The 20,372-nt window shown below is 37.9% G+C and overlaps 1 protein-coding gene and 1 long non-coding RNA gene across 3 annotated transcripts in view; one reads left to right on the top strand and one right to left on the bottom strand.

Annotated features, from left to right (window-relative positions):
* Positions 1-20,372, top strand: part of LOC136838865 (ficolin-2-like) — a 149,073-nt gene that overhangs the window by 123,183 nt on the left and 5,518 nt on the right. The window lies entirely within an intron of this gene.
* Positions 1-20,372, bottom strand: part of LOC136838867 (uncharacterized) — a 161,396-nt gene that overhangs the window by 85,562 nt on the left and 55,462 nt on the right. The gene's annotated exons all lie outside the window — the stretch shown is intronic.

A 20,372-nucleotide genomic window follows, 5' to 3' on the forward strand; every position in this document is an offset into this window, starting at 1 on the left:
TATATATATATATATATATATATATATATATATATATATATATATATATATATATATATATATATATATACACCAGTTTAGTGCGAGGAGAAGGACACTTCTTTATTCCTTTCCGGGTGCTTTATTTAGCTGCTGACGTTTCAAGACGTTTAGTCCCATTTTCAAAGCTATATAATAAAAGAAACATATATTAAAAAAACAGACTCGGAATAACATAACATAAAAGTATCAGTATATTAAAAAGGAAGAGTGTTTATTTGCCAAGTAGTGCTGAAGGCACAGACCGAGTGACAGTCCGGGTCAGGTTCAGCTTTGACGTGAACTCACGAGAGGTATAGAGGTGTTGAGGTGGTCTGAGTATTTAGTTGGGGGACAAGTTGTTTAATAAAAAGTGATTCTAAAATTGCTGGTTGGTCGTTGGGAGTTCGGCCTATGATTTTAAAATCTTTGTAGCTAATATCGACTTTGCATGTTCACGTATGCAAGAGAATTCTGGATTAGATAATTTAACACCCGTTCTGTAACTCACGCCTCGATGAGAATCCAATCTCACTTTTAACAACCTGCGGGTGGAGCCGACATATTTCCCCAGGTTGCATCTGGGGCAATTAAATAGATAAACGACTCCCGAGGTCATCAAAGGAAGAAGACTCTCTTTGTGTTTGAATAAGGACCTAATTGTCAATGGATTAAAAGGTATTAGCTTTAGGTCAATTGCTGGTAAAAAATTTTCATCATGAATGAGCGGGACGCTTGCGTATAGTCGTAATTTTGGTACGGTTGGTATTTCACATTCTGGATGGAAAATATTGTTTAGAAATTTGTAGAGATGTTTATGAAACAGTTTGGATGGAAAGCAGTTGTCAATAAAGTACTGATGGAAGCAGAGGATTTCGTTATGGACTGTCACTCGGTCTGTGCCTTCAGCACTACTTGGTAAATAAACATTCTTCCTTTTTAATATACTGATACTTTTATGTTATAAGTTTATGTTATGTTATTCCGAGTCTGTTTTTTTTAATATATGTTTCTTTTATTATATAGCTTTGAAAATGGGACTAAACGTCTTGAAACGTCAGCAGCTAAATAAAGCACCCAGAAAGGAATAAAGAAGTGTCCTTCTCCTCGCACTAAATTGCTGTTTGCTGGATTGATAGAACCCACCCTCAACTTCGCTTTATGCATATATACAGATATAATATATATACATATATTGTATATATATATATATGTATATATATATATATATATATATATAAAAATATATATATATATATATATATATATATATATATATATATATATATATATATAATTACAGGAATAACAAACTGATACAAAAAGTGAGGTATATGGCCGCAAGGAAATTGCAAAGCAAACTACATACAATGAAACAAAAGATTACAAGGAAGACTTGGTTTTACAAACAACTAGGATTAAGGGGATAAATGACTATTTAAAGCACACAAAGTCTTCAGGCGAGGAACAGCCGTCTGGGATTACCTCAAGTAACCTGATAAACCAAAAAAGGACCCGGGACATTAACAAGGATTACTGACACTCTTTAATTTCTCTTTGAAATACCCTTCAAGCACCTTGTGCAGAATGGGGTCAAGATAGTATAAACGAGGGCTTAAATTAAGGTTATTTTGTTTTGTTAGCTATATTTACAAAGATTCTGAGATTTCAGGAAACTCTGTTTTTACATCTTGTTATACTATTTTGGATATTTCGGTTCTATGTGATTTTTCACATAAGTGGACGAAAAAAGAGCATTATCCGTTAGGTCAGTACTAGTTTAATATTTAAGATTGATATATTTTGAAATGTAATTAGCTACTTGTCCGGTCCAAAATGAAATGACTCACAGTCCGAATACGGGATTTTATAAACAATGTTCTTACTTTGCTGAGGACAATTTCTTATAAGTATTTTTCTAAAGTTCTTGTGAGAAAAACATATATTTGCATTGAATATTTTCAACACCGATTTGATGGACTCAAAGCAGATGAACTAATGTAAAGAATGGGTGTTATTATTAAAAAAAAAAAAAAAACTCACAGCTTTACTGTAGTAAATATCCAAAGTAGGAGCTGGATGACGCGAATCCCTAACTATTTTCCTAATGTTCTCCAGTTCGTTGTCCAGGGATTCAGGACTGACAACACGCAGTGCTCGCAGGAACAATGAAGGTCATACTCAGGTTTTCTTATTGTGATGTCCAGAAAAATAATGAACATGGGCTAGATTTCTTATTACTTTTCAACATATACTACGTTTAAAGTGGACTTTTTCATGTTTGATGACACTGTCTAAAATCGACATACAAACTTATTTTTCTATATCAAGCGCGAATTTGAATGAGGGGACTTGTGCTTTCATTTTTTCTTGGAATTTATTGAAATCTAAATCTTATAAGCCAATAGTCATCTGCATGCCGAAAACTGTATTCTAATGAATACAGTTTTTTTTTTTTCAGAAAACTCCCTTTGTAAGTTTAGGAGAACTGGTGATAAAGGGTTACTCATTGCCATACCAAATGTTTGCTTATAGAAATTCCTATTGCAAATGAACTTTCAATCGCAAATATGCAATGTAATTCATTGCCAAATCTGACTGACTGCGAGGGGCAAATCCACCTCGGTTAATTATTTTTGATATTTGATCTGTCGACCATAGTGATACGGATAGTTCTTATCACTTCTCAGTTCCGTCACTGAATTCCTACACTGTTTGGGGATTTAACACAACTATGAAATTTTAATGAAAATAAACAAGCCATTTCACAATATCAAACAGATGATGTGGACAGTAACTAACGCACTATAATGGACAAATTACAGTAATCTTAGTTTATAAATATATATAAGGGGATACAGAGAGAGAGAGAGAGAGAGAGAGAGAGAGAGAGATATTACTACTATTCTTATAAATGTATCAGAAACAAGAGCAACTCATATATTATAAAAACGAACTGCAAAAGAGAATCATGATTCACAAAAGGCATACTGCAAAGAGAATAACCAAAAAGAAACAAACGAATGTGACATGCTTGAAAGCGCACTGAGAGAGAGAGAGAGAGAGAGAGAGAGAGAGAGAGAGAGAGAGAGAGAGGAGGAAAAGTTTTCATGACGATCTAAGCTGACAGTCTACGATTCAAGATATAACAAAAGAGGAAAAGTGTAACCATAAATCTCGAACAATACTGACGAGCACAAATACGTACAATGAATGGATCGCCGGGACCCGCCCACATACACGCACGCGTTCACACACACACACAGACAGCGAGACAGAGAGGTGGGGGGGGAGTGCCAAATGTAAACTTTTGAAAATCTACGAGAATACTTTACAATTTAAACATGATTATCTGGAAATGAACCGTGTATATATACTGTACAATAAGTGATACATGACTAGGAGTAACAAATTTGGAATCGGACTAAGAGAGAGGTCGAAAAATGAAATGAGAACGTGTTTTGTAAATAAAAAAAAAATTCAAACTTATAAAGTTTACTATGACTCTCGCTTTGTGGTTTTTTTACTCTTTCCCAGGGGCGCATGCAGCATCCTAATCTAAGTGGGTCCCAGTTCTAAGCTAGGTCGGGGGAGGAGTAGGGGCGGGAGGGGAAGGCAACAACAGCAGACCCAGAGGCCTTGTTCTTCAACCGACTGAGTAGTCCAGGGGTAGTAATCCACGGTGATGAAACTGCCTAGGAATTGCACGAAGTTCTCTTGAGTAGTCCACTTCAAGAAATCTAATATCGCTGCAAGACCTTGATATGAATTGAACTGAATACAGAATTTATGCCAAAGGCCAAGCACTGGGACCTATGAGGTCATTCTGCGCTGAATCGGAAATTGATAGTAAAAGGTATGAAAGGTGTAACGCAGTGGTTCTCAACCGGGGTCCACACTGGCTCTGGGGGTCCATGTAACGTTACGGGGGGGCCACACAAAAAAAAATAACGAATTGGGGGACCACGGTGATACTTTAGTGGTCCATAGAGAAATTCTACTTCAGAACAGTTGTTATTATTGCAAATGGAATTTCTACAGTAATCTACGCTATATTAAAATACTAAAAGTAGAAATATAAATGTAGCTTTGAATTTTTATGGCGATCAAGTTGAATAAAAAAACTTGACATTTTACAGTACAGTGGCAATTTCTCGGGTAGCAGGCAGCGACCTTAGATGTTTGTTCTCATGATAAATATCTACCATTCTCGCTCTCTCTCTCTCTCTCTCTCTCTCTCTCTCTCTCTCTCTCTCTCTCTCTCTCTCTCTCTCTCTCTCACTGACAAAGGTCAAAGAGAGATTATAATCTATCTAATTTACTTTGAGGATTGAACTCAGAACAAAAAGTTGCATTTGCTGTATCCCTAATTGTCCCGCTAATATGCCTTGCTTTGCCTGGAACGCAGTTTTTATATGTTTCATAAAGTTCATAGTTAGATTCAAACTATTTTTCCTTCAGGTTTTTCATCCTAACTCTAGTTATGAATAACTAATATAAAAGAACAATAATCTTAGGCTTTTCTATTGATATTTGAGACTAATGCCTAATCAATAGCTAATTTGCAAGTAAAACAGTTTGCCCCTCAGCTTGATGAATCTACCTAAGAGATAATGAAGTCATTCCATTAGCATATGTGAGATTTGTAGAAGACCAAGGACCCAGAGAGGAAATGCTCTTTGCCAGAAGTCTCAGGACAGACACAAAAGGTGAAACATTTTTTAATGAAGTGTTACTTATTTCAAGGAAGGCAATATTCCACTCAAAAATATACTGTAGTTGCATGTGCTACCGATGGTGCACCATCCATGACTGGCAGATACAAAGATTTTATTACTTCTTCTTCTTCTTTTTTTTAACGTGCTTTTTCCCATTTTTTGTATGGGGTAAGTACGGTGCCTTCTTTTGAAGGACTTACAAAGATTTTATTACACTCTTGAAAAATGTTGTCCCCGAAGTATTTTGCGTGCACTGTGTGATACACCGTCAACACTTAGTTGCAAAGCAATTGGGCGGAAGTCTGCATGATGGCCTTAGTGTTGTGATAAAAGTGGTTAACCATATCAAATTAAATTCTCTTCGAGATCGCCTCTTTCGTGAATTCTGCAGAGAAAATGGAGAAGAGTTTGAACGCATTGTAATGCATACTTAGGTGAGGTGGTTATCAAAGGGGAATTGTCTTCACCTTTTTACTGCACTTTGGGATTCAATTGTCTTATTCCTGGCTAACACCCAGCTTGGAGAACAATTGCTTGCAACTAAATGTGGTGTATTTTACTTATCAGATATATTTGAAAAATTCAGTTTACTTAATAAACAGCTCCAAGGAAAAAATTCTGATCTCACACCCAGTAAAGGTACTACTGCTGCTTTTCTGAGAAAACTACAGCTGTATAAAATTAATATCAGACGTCGTGCATTTGAACGGTTTCATTGTCTGGCCTCGATTAGCTGTGATTTGCACGACGATGACCTTGCATTTTATGATGAATATTTGGAAAACTTGCATGAAAATATGCAGGCTCGGTTTAGTGACCTACTGATGATGGACATACCAACTTGGGTGGCAATTCCTTGTAAAGTTAGTGCTGCCGATGTAGACATTTCTTTACAGGAGACCCTCACTGAATTACAAAGTGATGAATTATTGCACGCAAATTTCAAAGATAGGAAGCATAATATATGGGAAACAAATGACATTGCTAAAAAGTACCCATTACTTTGGGATACAGCACAGCTCTACGTTATAGCCTTTCCATCATCTTACCCAGCTGAATCAGGATTTAGTCGTGTTTTTCCCTTACTATCAAAAGCTCTTAACAGACTCTACATTGAGAAAAAGGGTGATCTTCGACTACCTTTGACATCGATAGTGCCGAATATAAAAAAACTCACTGAGCAGCATCAACCACAGGGATCTCATCGAAAAATCTGCATTTTTTCTTAATTACTCACTTAGCTTAAAATGGTTTATTAGAATTGTTTTCTAGCGTACATAATACTCTATAGAATTTAATTGTGAAGTTTATTTGCATTAAATTAGCTTTCCTTCAAAATAAAGCATAATCATTTACTATTTAATTTTTGATACAATTCCTTTACTTTTTTACTAGTGAAAAATAGAGTAAGCTTTTTTTTTTGTGGAATGGCTATTGGGGTTCACCAAAAAAATTAAGAGGAAAACGGGTCTATGGGTAAAAAAAGGTTGAGAGCCACTGGAACCTCGCAATTGCACTATGAATCAATTGCTAGGAGAGGGTGGAAAGTAAGATGGAAGAAAGAGAATATGAAAGGAGGTACAGTAAAAGGAACGAAAGGGGTTGCAGCTAGGGGCTGAAGGAACGCCGCAAAGAACCTTAAGTAATGCTTACAGTGCACCGCATGAGGTGCACTGACGGCCTTACCCTCCTACGGGGAACCTTGCTATGAGCTTTGGTGACTCCTGACTTGAATAGGAATGTCTTACAATTCTCAAGATCAATCTGAATTAGACTATGGATTCCTATGGGACATTTCCCTGACTTCTCTCTAACAAAGTTGAATTTTTTTAATTGTTCGTCATCTAGCTCCATTTGAAAAGTTCAACAACACTGCTCAACTGACCACAGTTGTGACAAAAGTTGATCACTTTTCCACAACAGAACACGTCCATGGTGTGTTTCAGTAATGAGGTGAGAATAATACACACTGCAATAATTAAGTGAAAATAACAGCATTTTTCTGATGTATGGAATGCTGAATGTGACATGCAAAATGTAGCAGGAGCAATGAAGCCTTCAAAAACTGCTCATCTTGGGTATCAAGGCAGGTAGATTCTCTATTAGGAATCGGCAGGAATCTATCAATCATGACAAAGGTAGAGATATTAACAGAGATAACAACTCTAACAGGAACCGGCAGGAACCTATCAATCATGACAAAGGTAGAGATATTAACAGGGATAACAACTGATGAAGGCTCAAGACAAACAGTTACACCACTTGTGCATCACTCCAGAAGCGGAACTCATCTAAACTGTTAGTGATTTTAATTGGCTCGTAAGCAGCTAGGTCTTGAATTTTCGATGAGTCAGTGGTGTTGGACTAGGTAGACCATGGAGCTTTTTCAATTCAATCAATGCCGCATTGCAAAAGAAACCATATCCGCAATTTACCTTCTTTGGTGAGGAATGACAAGAGTCCATAAGGCTTAAGATGAAGGAATGAAATCCATCTTCAGTGTTGTGAGGGAATTTCATTTCTCGTAGGTCTCTGAGAATATGCCAATGCAAGAGCAGTCTGTTGGCAAATTGGAAAAGGAGTCAGAGTGTACGTAAACAGCAGTGGACTGTGTGGGGTGATATGATGATGTGCATGGGAAGATTAACAGGAGTGTCAATACAACTTATATGGATGTTCTATGTGCTTAGCTAAGATCACATATCTTTGCTCTTGCTGAGGTTGCAAAAAGCCCAAAAAGGCATCATGTCAAAAATAGCAATGCTAGTAGCAATATACAATACCACTATCCATTATATAATATACAATGGCACTATCCATTTTCTTGTGTCAATAACCAAAGATGTAATATTGACTGGCACCATTAATTCTGCCAATACCCTCAAGTGGGTTTGAATGTATGTCCTCATCTGCAAGTGCAACTCCTTTTCTTCATAACCTTCATGTAAGATACTGCAATTCCAGAGTATGAATAAATGTCTCTATGTAATCTGACCAGATTATTCACTAGAAACTGCATGTTTCTGCCTTGAAGGCACAGCTCTACTACCTCAAGGGGTAGAGTTTCTTCTCCATCCAATATGGAAAACATTGAAATCATGACTCAATTGACTGGCTATGTGCATTACTATGCCTTGCAACAGGGGGTTACCATGAGCAAGGCCACAGGGAGATGGGGTGGTTTGTCCCTGGTTGAAACATGGATGCTACTGAAATGTTTAGGGAGGGCATTGATCCTGTGCTAGCTAATCTAGTTTATTCTGGCATGGGATGAGAACATGGGTGTGCCATGGTGACAAGGAATCTCATAACACTGGGTAATGTCTTTATGCACAAGAATGCATGGTCCCTGGCACCACAGTTGCAGCATAGTCTACTCTGTGTAATCAGGTGAGATGTCCTTTGAGGCATCCAAAACAAATATCCAATTAAAAATGAATCCATGTCACCCTCGCACTTTCCATTGTGTTTGCTTTTCAACACAAGCAGCATTGCTACCTTGCACTGGGGGTGGTGAGTTGCGGGAGGCATGCTGAGCATGACTACAAAAGTCATTTAAGGCAGTTTGAGTATTTGTTAGTGCATGTTTGATTGCATGTGTGATTTGAAAGACATGCTTAGAATTCATGAGGCATGTGTCACAATATGTGATACGAAAGCTCAGTGCATGCGACATTTTAGATTGATAATATGGTGTGATTAAAACATTTACTAAAAGGAAAAAATATAAAATTCATCCACAATCTTAACACAATGATTCTGCTTAGATTGAACATAACTTGTGAAAGTAGCCTGGCAGAGGTTTTGTTTACACTCTTCTTCATATAATGGCTCCTCACTCAGCTGCCACGAAAATAATTTCATCTAAATGAAACTCTCTGAGCACCTTTCTACATGAGTTGACTAGGATTAAGACATGGTACCTTCTGTCTGTCTGCTCTGCTGTTATCTGTCTTTCTTGCTCTTGATTTTAATATATGTATGGGTGTCCTCAACTCCCACTCGAATGAAACAAAAACTTCTTTCAGTCTTCTTCTGGAGATGGAAAGAGAACCCCACAAGATTCCTGTGTATAACTTGTTCACTTGTAAATATTTACATATTACTTGAATCTTGAGTACTTTCAGGTCCTAACCGTGACCCTTTTTCAAGAGATGTGAAGGTGGTCAGGCTGGTTCAAGGCCCAGCAATCTTCTGGAACTTCTTCTCCCTGTGCTGTCATTTATATGATGGCTGTCCTTGTTTCCATTCTCTTGAGAGTTGTTAATCCCCTCCTGTCAGTCTGATATCCTGATCTGATGGTCAGTGGGATTAACCCTTGTGGTAAGTGAGTGGTCACCATCGGTCTGTTGGGCAGGAGACCTAAACTCCAGGTCAGAAGGGTCGATCTTAGCTTCTTTTAACATTAAAGCTCAGCTTATTGGATCTTCTGAGATAAATCCTTTATTTCCTTCTATCACTTTAATCTCTCTGATGAGTGCCCCTTCCGCTACCCTCCTATGACTGATGTTATTGCTTTTGTATATAAGCCTACTGTTTTTAAAATCCATCCTATGGTCCTTTTCCCAACAATACCTACCTATAGCACTCCCCTGTGAATTGGCTGTACTGCCCTTCTGTGTTCTTGGATTCTAGTCCTTATTCCCCTACCTGTTTCACCCACATATTTGTCTCCACAATTGTTGCAATTAATTATGTATACCCCCCTTTATCATCTGCATTACTGTCTTCTCCTTCCAATTTATTTTTGCATACTTTGTTTTTTTACGGTGTTATCAAAGGTATACACAAATTTATACTTAACTTCTTTCATTTTTTATGTAATTTGTTTCATTTTAGGCATATAAGGGAGAGCAACTATTTTCTTGTTTTCTGTATTCCATGTACTCTCTGCATTTTCCCTGTAAAAAATCCTCCTAGCTTTGTTGAGTGCCCTTTTCTGAACCATTCCATGTATGCTAATGTATCAAGGCTTTTATCAATGTAATTTATTTCTTTATCTATCTTACAAGGGTCACACGTTCTCATTGCCCTAAGAAATAAACCTGCTAGAACACCTACCTTTATATCATGACTATGAAAAGAGAAGAAATTAATATACGAGTTTGTGTGTGTAGGCTTTCTATATGTGCTGAATTCATATCCTATTTCTTTCCTTTCTGTCAGGATGTCTAAAAATGGCAGTTTATTATTGTTACTTTTCTCCAGAGTAAATTGGATATTGTTATCAAAACTATTGAGTTCGTCTAGAAAAGTTTTATTTCACTTTCATCACCCTGCAGAATGGCAAAAATATCATCCACGTATCTTCACCAACCTTTCAACTTTAAGTTAGGGACATTAATGTTAGGAACTAGATTGGTCTCAAAATATTCCATATAGATATTAGCGAGTATTGGTGATAATGAGGACCCCATAGCTATTCCATATTTCTGTCCCTCAAACGTAAAATAAGTATCACTAACACATAATTTGATCAACTCAAGGAAAACACTTATTTCTATGCTTGGATTGAAAATAACCTCATTATGTTTAGTCTGTAGAAATTCTAAAACTTTATCTAAGGGGACACTGGTGAATAAAGCTACTACATCAAAACTAACCATGTGTCCTTTTATATTATTGTTCTTAACTTTCTCTATGAAATCTACTGAATGTTTAATATGCGATTCTGAAAATTCACCTAAGTATATTCCTAGTTCTCCAGCTAACCACACAGCTAGTTTTTGTTAGGAGATTAAACAATAGGGCATAGTGGGCAGCCATCCTTGTGTAGTGTATTTTGGGGCTGCCATACATGTATGCAAGTTCAGGTAGTTTACTTGAGAATAATTTATGCATAGTGTGCCCTTCCCATTACTTAGTTTACAGATTATTGTCTTCACATTCTGGTTGAAGGTACTGATAAAAGCTTTGATACATTAGCATACATGGAATGGTTCAGAAAAAGGCACTCAACAAAGCTAGGAGGATTTTTTACAGGGAAAATGCAGAGAGTACATGGAATAAGGAAAACAAGAAAATAGTTGCCCTCCCTTATATGCCTAAAATGAAACAAATTACATCAAAAATGAAAGAAAATAAATTTAATTTGTGTATACCCTTGACAACATCGCAAAAAAACAAAGTATGTAAAAATAAATTGGAAGGAGAAGACAGTAATGCAGATGATATAGGGGGTATACATAATTAATTGCAACAATTGTGAGACAAATATGTGGGTGAAACAGGTAGGGAATAAGGACTAGAATCCAAGAACACAGAAGGGCAGTACAGCTCAACTCACAGGGGAGTGCTATAGGTAGGTATTGTTGGGAAAAGGACCATAGGATGGATTTTAAAACAGTAGGCTTATATACAAAAGCAATAACATCAGTCATAGGAGGGTAGTGGAAGGGGCACTCATCAGAGATTAAAGTGATAGAAGGAAATAAAGGATTTATCTCAGAAGATCCAATAAGCCGACCTTTAATATTAAAAGAAGCTAAGATCGACCCTTCTGACCTGGAGTTTAGGTCTCCTGCCCAACAGACCGATGGTGACCACTCACTTACCACAAGGGTTAATCCCACTGACCATCAGATCAGGATATCAGCCTGACAGGAGGGGATTAACAACTCTCAAGAGAATGGAAACCAGGACAGCCATCATATAAATGACAGCACAGGGAGAAGTTCCAGAAGATTGCTGGGCCTTGAACCAGCCTGACCACCTTCACATCTCTTGAAATGGGTCACAGTTAGGACCTGAAAGTACTCAAGATTCAAGTAATATGTAAATATTTACAAGTAAATAAGTTATACACAGGAATCTTGTGGGTTTCTCTTTCCATCTCACTCAAATGTTCTGGCCTATGCTCTGCAATGCCATAAAGCACAGGTTATATCATTCTGACCAACTCAGGCAGTCTGGAAACATTTTGAAAAAAACAGATTACATAAAACCTCCAAGTAGCATGCTTTTAAACAACTAAAAAGGATGAAATCTTACTAAGATTTTCTTAAGCAAATATTCACTCAAACTAAACTTATGCATATTTTTATGTACATTATGACTGGGTTCTCGAATAAGGGAGAAAACAAAGAATTTATTTATTTTCAAAACCAACGCAGAATGGTGCTATGGGAACTATACAAAATTAACTGAAAATCACACGAATTATGTTTTGATAACTCGCCACAACTTAAGAAAAACAATCTTTACTCTAACTAGCTGATCTGTCATCACTTTCACATAGTGTCCTTCCAACAATGTCCTTCCTGGATTGCTGGTTAAGATTTCCTGGCATTTCTCCTGTAACTGCAATGCCTGCTTCTTCTGCTGCTTGTTGAGATCATTGCATATTTTGACATCTTGGTGCATCTCGTCTCCCTTAGTGGAATTACATGTTCCTAGTTGGTTTCCTCCTCCAAAAGTCATACTAAGGCATCTCTCCCTTTCAATTACAGTTGCTCCTGCTTCATTCACTTCCCTCTCATGAAGCCAGTCAGGATGTCTGCATGAAGTCTTCAGTTCCAAACCAACATGAATACTGTAGTCCAGGCAATTAACCACTTCCTTGACTTTGTATGGCCCTCTCCACTGAAACATCAAGTCCTCTTGTCATAGTGATGCTTCTGTTGCCCTTGTGCCTCATACAAACACTCTCTCTCTTGTTAACCTGTCTCATCCAAGCAATTCCTCAGCTCCAACACATATTGTTAAGCATCATGCTTGCAGCCTCCTGTCTATAATCCTTGAGAATCTGCATCAGTCTTCTCTCTGTCTTTTCATACAGTAGCTTGAATGGTGAAAATCCAGTGCTCCACTGCAGCACTTCTTTAATACTCAAACAAGATTGCAAGATACCAATCTTAATCCTTAGGTTTCTCCTGGCACATTTTCTTCAGCACAAAATTCAGCATATCATTGATCCTTTTACAAAATCTGTTACAACTCAGGTTATATGGCATTGCTAACAGTTGCTTGTTGCTCACCAGACAGTTCATTTCCTTCATTTCAGTAACTGAAGATTTCCTTGGGTGATCACACACTTCAGTAAAATTCATGTAATACCTTTGTTAGACAGTTTTAGTTTTCAGTAAAAGAAAACTACTGTGCCAGCTTTGCCTGTCTATCCACACTTTTTCTGTCCGCCCTCAGATCTTAAAAACTACTGAGGCTGGATGGCTGCAAATTGGTATGTTGATCATCCACCCTCCAATCATCAAACATATCAAATTGCAGCCCTCTAACCTCAGTAGTTTTTATTTTATTTAAGGTTAAAGTTAGCCATAATTGTGCTTCTGGCAACAATATAGGACAGGCCACCACCAGGCAGTGGTTAAAGCTTCATGGGGCCGTGGCTCATACAGCATTATACTGAGACCACCAAAAGATAGATTTGTTTTCGGTGGCCTTGATTATATGCTGTGGAGGCTGTACAGAAAACTCGATTGCGCCAAAGTTTCTTTGGCAGATTTTTTACTTGTTTATTTTAGTTAATGCCTCTGCCTCTGCACATCTCATAGCAAAATCCACCATCTTCAGGATGCACCTGTTGCCCCTCTCCAAAACTGGCAATATATGTACAGGCAGTCCCCAGTTATCTGTGGGGGTTCCGTTCTGATGGCATGACGATAACCGAAACTCACCGATACCCAAAAATCGTGCTTATCAGGGCCAAAAATCAGTTATCGACATCTTTGTCAGGCATGTATCAGCGCCAATACCCAATTGTTGGCGCCAATAAGCGGAAATCAGCGATTTTCGGCGCCGAAAATTGACGATTTTCGTCGCTAGACAAGCACCATAAACCGGATTGCCGATAACCGAACCCACCAATAACCAGGGACTGCCTGTACATTCTGATCTACTGCTACTCTCTTTGATCAGCTTCTCCAACAATGGCATCTCCTCAGAAGTATTTTGCTGATACAACCCCTCAGTTCAGTCTTGTGGCAAATGTTACAGGCCCTGCAAAATCTGGTGACATCCCAGCCAATGAAAACCATAGGTTATATGGTTAACAGTCTCCTTAGCTCCAAGATCACCAACAACAATAAGCTCATGGTCCAACTTCACTGCTTGGGCACAATATATCTCCAGCACTAGGATTTGCCAGACTACTCCAGCCCCCTTGCCCTGTAAAACACACTGCAATATGCCATTTATAATCTTGAACTTCAAAGGTCCTTCACCCTTGGTCCTGTATTCTGCATCAGATCTGGATCTCATCCACTGCTTGGCTAGCCTTCTTTTAACTGCTATACTCCTACATACAAGATGCTAGAAGCTACTGCTAGTGTCTTGATGCTATGGCTCTCATTGGACTTGAGCCCTAATCAAAACTGCTATTGACTTAATATTAGCTATTTCCAGATACATTCCTACACCACTTTCTTCTTGCTTCGTCCTTGTGGTTGTCTTCCCCTTCAAAAAATAAAGGTTATAAATGGGTTGTCCAGATATGCAGCATGTACTTCTTCAATGTACAGAGTATGTATATTAATCTTTGTAACCATGTATCTACAGGTACTCCAATTAATGAATGCAGACCCATTTCCTATCAGTTGTTTGGTCTCAGTTAATAAACTTCAACATACAACTGCACCTGTACAACCAGTCTCTTGTAACACTGTTGCTTTCTCCTTGCCTACATAACTTCACTAACTGGTAAACTACAGTGCCTCTCTCTGCTCCTCAGATCTGCATGCTCCAAATACAATAGGTAGTTCAGTTCCATCTGCTACCTTCAACGTGTCTTTCAATGTCTTTCAACTGGGCTATGTCAATATCTTCACAAATCATGATAGTGCTCCCCAGTTCTACCCACTAGCTGCATGCTGGAACTGTCGGTCCCTATTCTTAATAAGCATTCAGTTTTTGGCTGTGTCATGGCTTGTGACACACAAAGCTCTTACCTTCACTTTTGTCTATCTGCTTCTGCTCAGCTGTCTTGTAGTCCTGAGGTCTCCAGAAACTCCCATTGGGATTATTCACTGGTCACTGGCATTCCTCTGAACTTATCCCATGAGCTTCCAAGTGTTGCTCAGCAAGCTTCATCATCTCACTAATGTCCTTTGGTACTTTTTCCCTGAGGAATAGTGTTATCTTGGGTGAAAAGGTGCTGACAAACTGTTCCCTGATGACAAGAATCCTAAATAATCAAACTCTTCTACATTCCACAATTTCAGTCCACCTGTTGAAATACCTCTGTAGACTAGTTAAAAACTGGTTATGCATTCTCAACTTGTTCTAGTTTAGTCTCATGGAATTTCTTCCTAAATCCTTCTTCAATCATCTCATATCTCTTCAAAAGTACCCTTGACAGGCTATCATAATAAAAGACTTCATCACAAGGCATACTAGAAACAACTTGCAGACCCTTATATGTTAGTAATGGAATGAGACAAATAGTTCACTCATCCCTAGGCCAACCTTGGCTCTTGACAAACCTCTGACATCTTTCAATGAAAATGTATTATGTCACCGTGCTCCTCATTACTGCAGTGACTACAGGGGTGCTTTGGCTGCTTACCTGTCCCACTTGAGTTCCACTATCAATTTTTGTCTTGAGTTCATGCTGTCTTTCAGCTGTTCTTGCTGCCCCTCTTTCCCTCTTGTCACTCTACATGGACTAGGTCTTGTTGTTCCTTCACAAAAGTCTGCACTTACAGGCCCTCCAAGCTAATTTTCATGGTTAGCTCCACATGACTTCCATTTTCCTTTGCTGCATTACTGAAATACACTTTGGGCTAACACCTTAAAATCGTGTGAAAAACACTGCCACTTAAAATATACTGGTTATGGCACCAATGTTTGTCAAATAATGGTGTTAGTGACAGTGGCCAATGGCTTTATACATGGTGTGATTAAAACAAAAATATATAAAACATAAAGTTTACTTACAGCAACTTAAATATGATAACTTCTGGGTAAGTAACAGTCAGAGATTGCCATTAGAATGGTTCCCCTCCAGAGGCAGAACACTAAAATTTTTGTTGAACTGAAAGCACTGTATTATTTTTTTCTACCTGCGTGAGACGACTGGGGATGTGAGGTGGCTGGGGACGTGATATTTGAACTGCTTTGTCTTGTCTTGCCTTCTGTTTTGTCCTCTTGGTCTGGTCTTCTACACCAACCATGGACTGTTATTTATTTCATCGCCTCCAGCTCTCAAAATTTCTGGCATATATACCTGCTCGCACTCTGAATAGACATTGCATATCTCGGTCAACCCGACCTGGACATATCTCGAACAAACAGATGAGGTAAACTTCTATGGGAATCATACTGACTTCATTTACATGAATAAAATATACGGGAATTTCTTCTGACATCTTGCTAAACAATTAAATTATAAAAAATAAATGTCTATAAGAAATTAACAAATAAAATTTTAGAACATTACAGTAAACGAAAGAGTTTACTATTCTTGTAACTGCAACAAAGAATCAGCACCTGGAGGATTTCTCAAAATAAAAAATAACCCTTTTCATAATTTATACTTTAAAAATAGGGTTCTCCTGGAAATGGAAGACTGGGAGTCATGAGTGCCCTTGGACCACACACTAAAGACCCATACGAATAATACTTTGAAGGACCACCGATTTATTAAGAATGGGAAGCTTATCAAAATTATCAATCATAACAAAAGTTAGAAAGTATTCGTCTTGTGCTCTCCAGCAAGGGGAAAGAATAAATGAAACCGTCAACCAAAAAAAAAAGGGGAGATATATTTAATGCCGTGCAAAAGGGGATAAAATCTTCAGTAAAACTTCGTAGCTTTACCATGCAATTAGCAAGCAAACCTCCCACAATGGGAGAGCAAACATTCGTTGCTCAGCCTGCAAAAGGGGAGCAAAAAATCTTTTTCATATAAACCCACAACAGAGGAGGAGAAACATTTTGTAGATAGGCCTAAACTTAGACGACTCACATTCACAAGGGAATATAGGGAAAAAAATCGAAAAAAGGGCCAGGTCACATCTCACAATAATGAGGCTTTAATGAATGAATTATTGGCTCACACGACTCTTTCGATGACTGCAGTGTGCTTGTGTAAAGCATTCACGAATCAAGAGACTTCATTACCTGAATGAATGGACTTGACTTTTATGGTTTCCTTAATTAAACACAATCAGTTGCCAAAGAGCATCGACTGTAGGATAAACTTTTAACCACTAATAATTGCTTTTCATTTCAAGGGGAAAGAAAGGACGATAATATGTACAAAACAAAATTAAATAATTTTATTATGGAATAACTGGAATGGAAAATATATGGTGGTTGATGATGCTAGTTCCAACAACAATACTGACACGGTTGGTCACAGTTACAACGATCAACTACAATCTTTAGATATAATCTTATACAACAGCTGGATAATAAATTCAGTTTCGTTTCATTTTAAAAGATGTAGAGACTTATTGGTAGCTGAAATATAAAGTGCCTTCGTGATACCCACTCATCGTGATCAGTATCGACAAGTCTTCCTTGGAAAGGGAGGGAGGGGGGGTGGGGGTGGTCGGCGGCAACAACGCCCCAGTCTATGAGATACTGATAGACAGAGGAACTGAGAGCACGGTTTAACTTCTTTCACTGTAAACTGTATAAGAACAAAGATTGACAAAAAGGGCACAGGGAACAACTCCTCAAGCTCGTGAGAGGCCTTTTGCCATTCCCAAGACATATGTCAGAATACTGTCAGAGTAGCCAATGAAAATAGTAAGGATAAGCCGTAGAGAACGGCTGGTATCAAAATTCAATTAAGATGCTACGTCTTGGCCAATCTGCTTAACATTAACAGCCACACTTCTCGGCCCCTCTTTTACATAAAAAATTACATGGATACGAAGCCGAAAGGGCGAAGTATGAGAAAAAGGGATAACCAAAGAAAGAAACCAAGGAGAACAACTGGGGAAATGGCGATAACGTTCCATATAATGTCACCAGGAAGAACCTTCAAAAAATACATTTCCGTTGTCTGGAAAACTCACAAATCAGTAAACATCAGTCCTATGAATTATGCCTTTTCTCTCTCTCTCTCTCTCTCTCTCTCTCTCTCTCTCTCTCTCTCTCTCTCTCTCTCTTGATCTCGTCCGTTAGCCCGGCGTCAGAGCACACGATTCCTTTGTCATCATGGATCTCTCAATTAGATATGAGAGATGAGATATCTGTGCAAAGGTCTGACCCTTTGAAGATCAGTACCCAGTACCCTACGGAGGTACAGGGCATTGTGCGGGATCCCTTTCATCTTCTTTTCCTCAAACTCCTCTGAAGAGGTAATCTGCGATGGGAATCACCCATCAAAAGCTATAAGACACGTGTTGAAAAAAACAAATGAAAAACTATTGAAAATTCATTCAAGCAACAGCGTATTAGATACGTGGGGGTGATCAAATATAACAATTATTACATGGAAGCAATTGCATGTAATGAAATGTCAAAATGAAAGCAACAAATGAAAAAAAATCACAACAGATAATCAGAAAAGAAACAAAAATATTGCATGCACGAGATGTACTTCAGTGGAAAAAGTAATGATTAGAAACAAAACATTACATAAAGGACAGAATATTTAATCAAAATATCACATGAAAACCATTTAGGCGTACCCAGGCAACGTCCCAGTGCATCTTTACCCCACTTTTAATCACCGCTTGCACACAAAGGTGGGTTTGTAGATTGATTTGTGTAAATTGGGCTCACAGTGACCATGGTCATCAACACCAGACATTTATAACCTGGGCTAAATTGGTAAAAAATAAATCTTATTTACAATTCTTCATGAAACCTTTACACACCCACGTATGTTTTGCAAATACTTTCATACCTACACATAAAGTATGATAAAGTATGACAAGGTGACAGTATTGACAGGAGAACAGTGTGTGTCTAGACAAGAAATAAGGTGCACACATGAAGTACTTGCCATGAAACAATTTGAAGAAGTTTGATAGAACAGTGGGCTTGTGACAAGTGTGAATTATGTTTGTGGATGATGTAATATTTTCAGATGAGCAATGTAAGAAATCCAAGAAAGAGCAGTCGGTGTTGGTGCAAAAATGTGGGATAAAAATTGTACGTAATGTGTGTCGAATGGCTGTTGTTTGCATGAAGAGAAAGTTGTCAGTAAATGTGGACAAGAGTAAGGTTAGGTTGGTACAGGTAGGTGCATATAAGTATTTGAGAGCAAATATATCAGATGATGTTAGGATGAGAGCAGATGTGAGTCAGAGAGCGGGTGAAGCAGGGGATGTTAGAAGTGTGTGTAAGGTAAGGAGGAAGCTAGGAAGCCAAGGTTGGAATGTATGAAGGAATTGTTGAGCCAACTCTTTTGAGATGCAGATGATAAATGCAAACAAAAGGAAAGGGTGGAAGATGTAGAGATCCCCTGTTTGTATAGTATTTGTGGTATAAAAACAATTGAAGGAGTAAGAAATGTTGAGATGCACAGAAGAACTAACAACAGATTATTAAAAGTTAAAAGACAGATCAGTGAATATATAAATGAATCTTATTCGGAGATAAAGCCAAGCACTGAGGCAACCGGAGTGGTTGGACAGCAAGATAAAGAGAACCAATAAATAAATAAGAAATACAAGGACCTAAGGGTGAAACTGGAAGAAAACCCCTGGGTTTCGCAAAGAAGTAAGAATTAGAGATGTTAAACACAAAGCTGGAAGAAAGGAAGCATGAATAGATGTAAATTAAAAAGCTAAAAGGTGCGTGTAGCTAGGGACTGAAGGGATGCTGCAAACACCCTTTAGTAATGCTTACAGTGCACAGTGTTAGGTGCAATGACAGCATTGCCCCTTAAGGGATATGGATAAGCGATTCAGTTATGTGGAAAAAAATAAAGAATCATAAGGTTTGGCGAAGATTGTTCAATTCGGAAGTTTTGGGAGGGAGCAGGAAAGGATGAACTAGAAAGGGCTAACTAGGTGGTGTAGAAGAGTTTGTACAAGATAAGGGATGAATGGTGTACTCTTTGTAGGTTGGTTCGATGCACTGTTGATGAACCTTCCACATTGGTATATGAAGCAAGTATTGTAGTGGAAGTGTTCTAGATAGGAGACTTATCCAGAATTTAACACTCAAAATGTGGCATTGATTGTGTCAAGTCTTTTCTAGGATTTACCCCTTCTCTTATATATCTGTCTATATATATATATATATATATATATATATATATATATATATATATATATATATATATATATATATATATATAATATATAATATATAATATATAATATATATATATATATAAATAAATATATATATATATATATATATATATATATATATATATATATATATATATATATATGGAAACAATGAATAATGAACACTTGAGCACATGTTTCACAGATAAAAATTTCTAACTCACAACGGGAACGAACCTCAGCCTCCAGGGTGACTGGCCAAGGCAGTAGCAACATAACTACCAAGGTCAGAAAAGAAGTTGGAACCTAAGTACTCCGTGCCCAAGGTTTTCCCCGAGCAGACTTCTGAAGCCTAACATACCAACAAATTTTACCCAACCCTCCCAACCCATCAGCGAGACAGTCGCTACCATTTTATTTGAATTACCTCTTGGCCTGTCACTCAGGAGACCAAGGTTCATTTCCATTGTGAGTCAGAAATTTC

Source organism: Macrobrachium rosenbergii, chromosome 5, assembly GCF_040412425.1.
Source record: "Macrobrachium rosenbergii isolate ZJJX-2024 chromosome 5, ASM4041242v1, whole genome shotgun sequence".
Lineage (NCBI taxonomy): Eukaryota > Metazoa > Arthropoda > Malacostraca > Decapoda > Palaemonidae > Macrobrachium > Macrobrachium rosenbergii.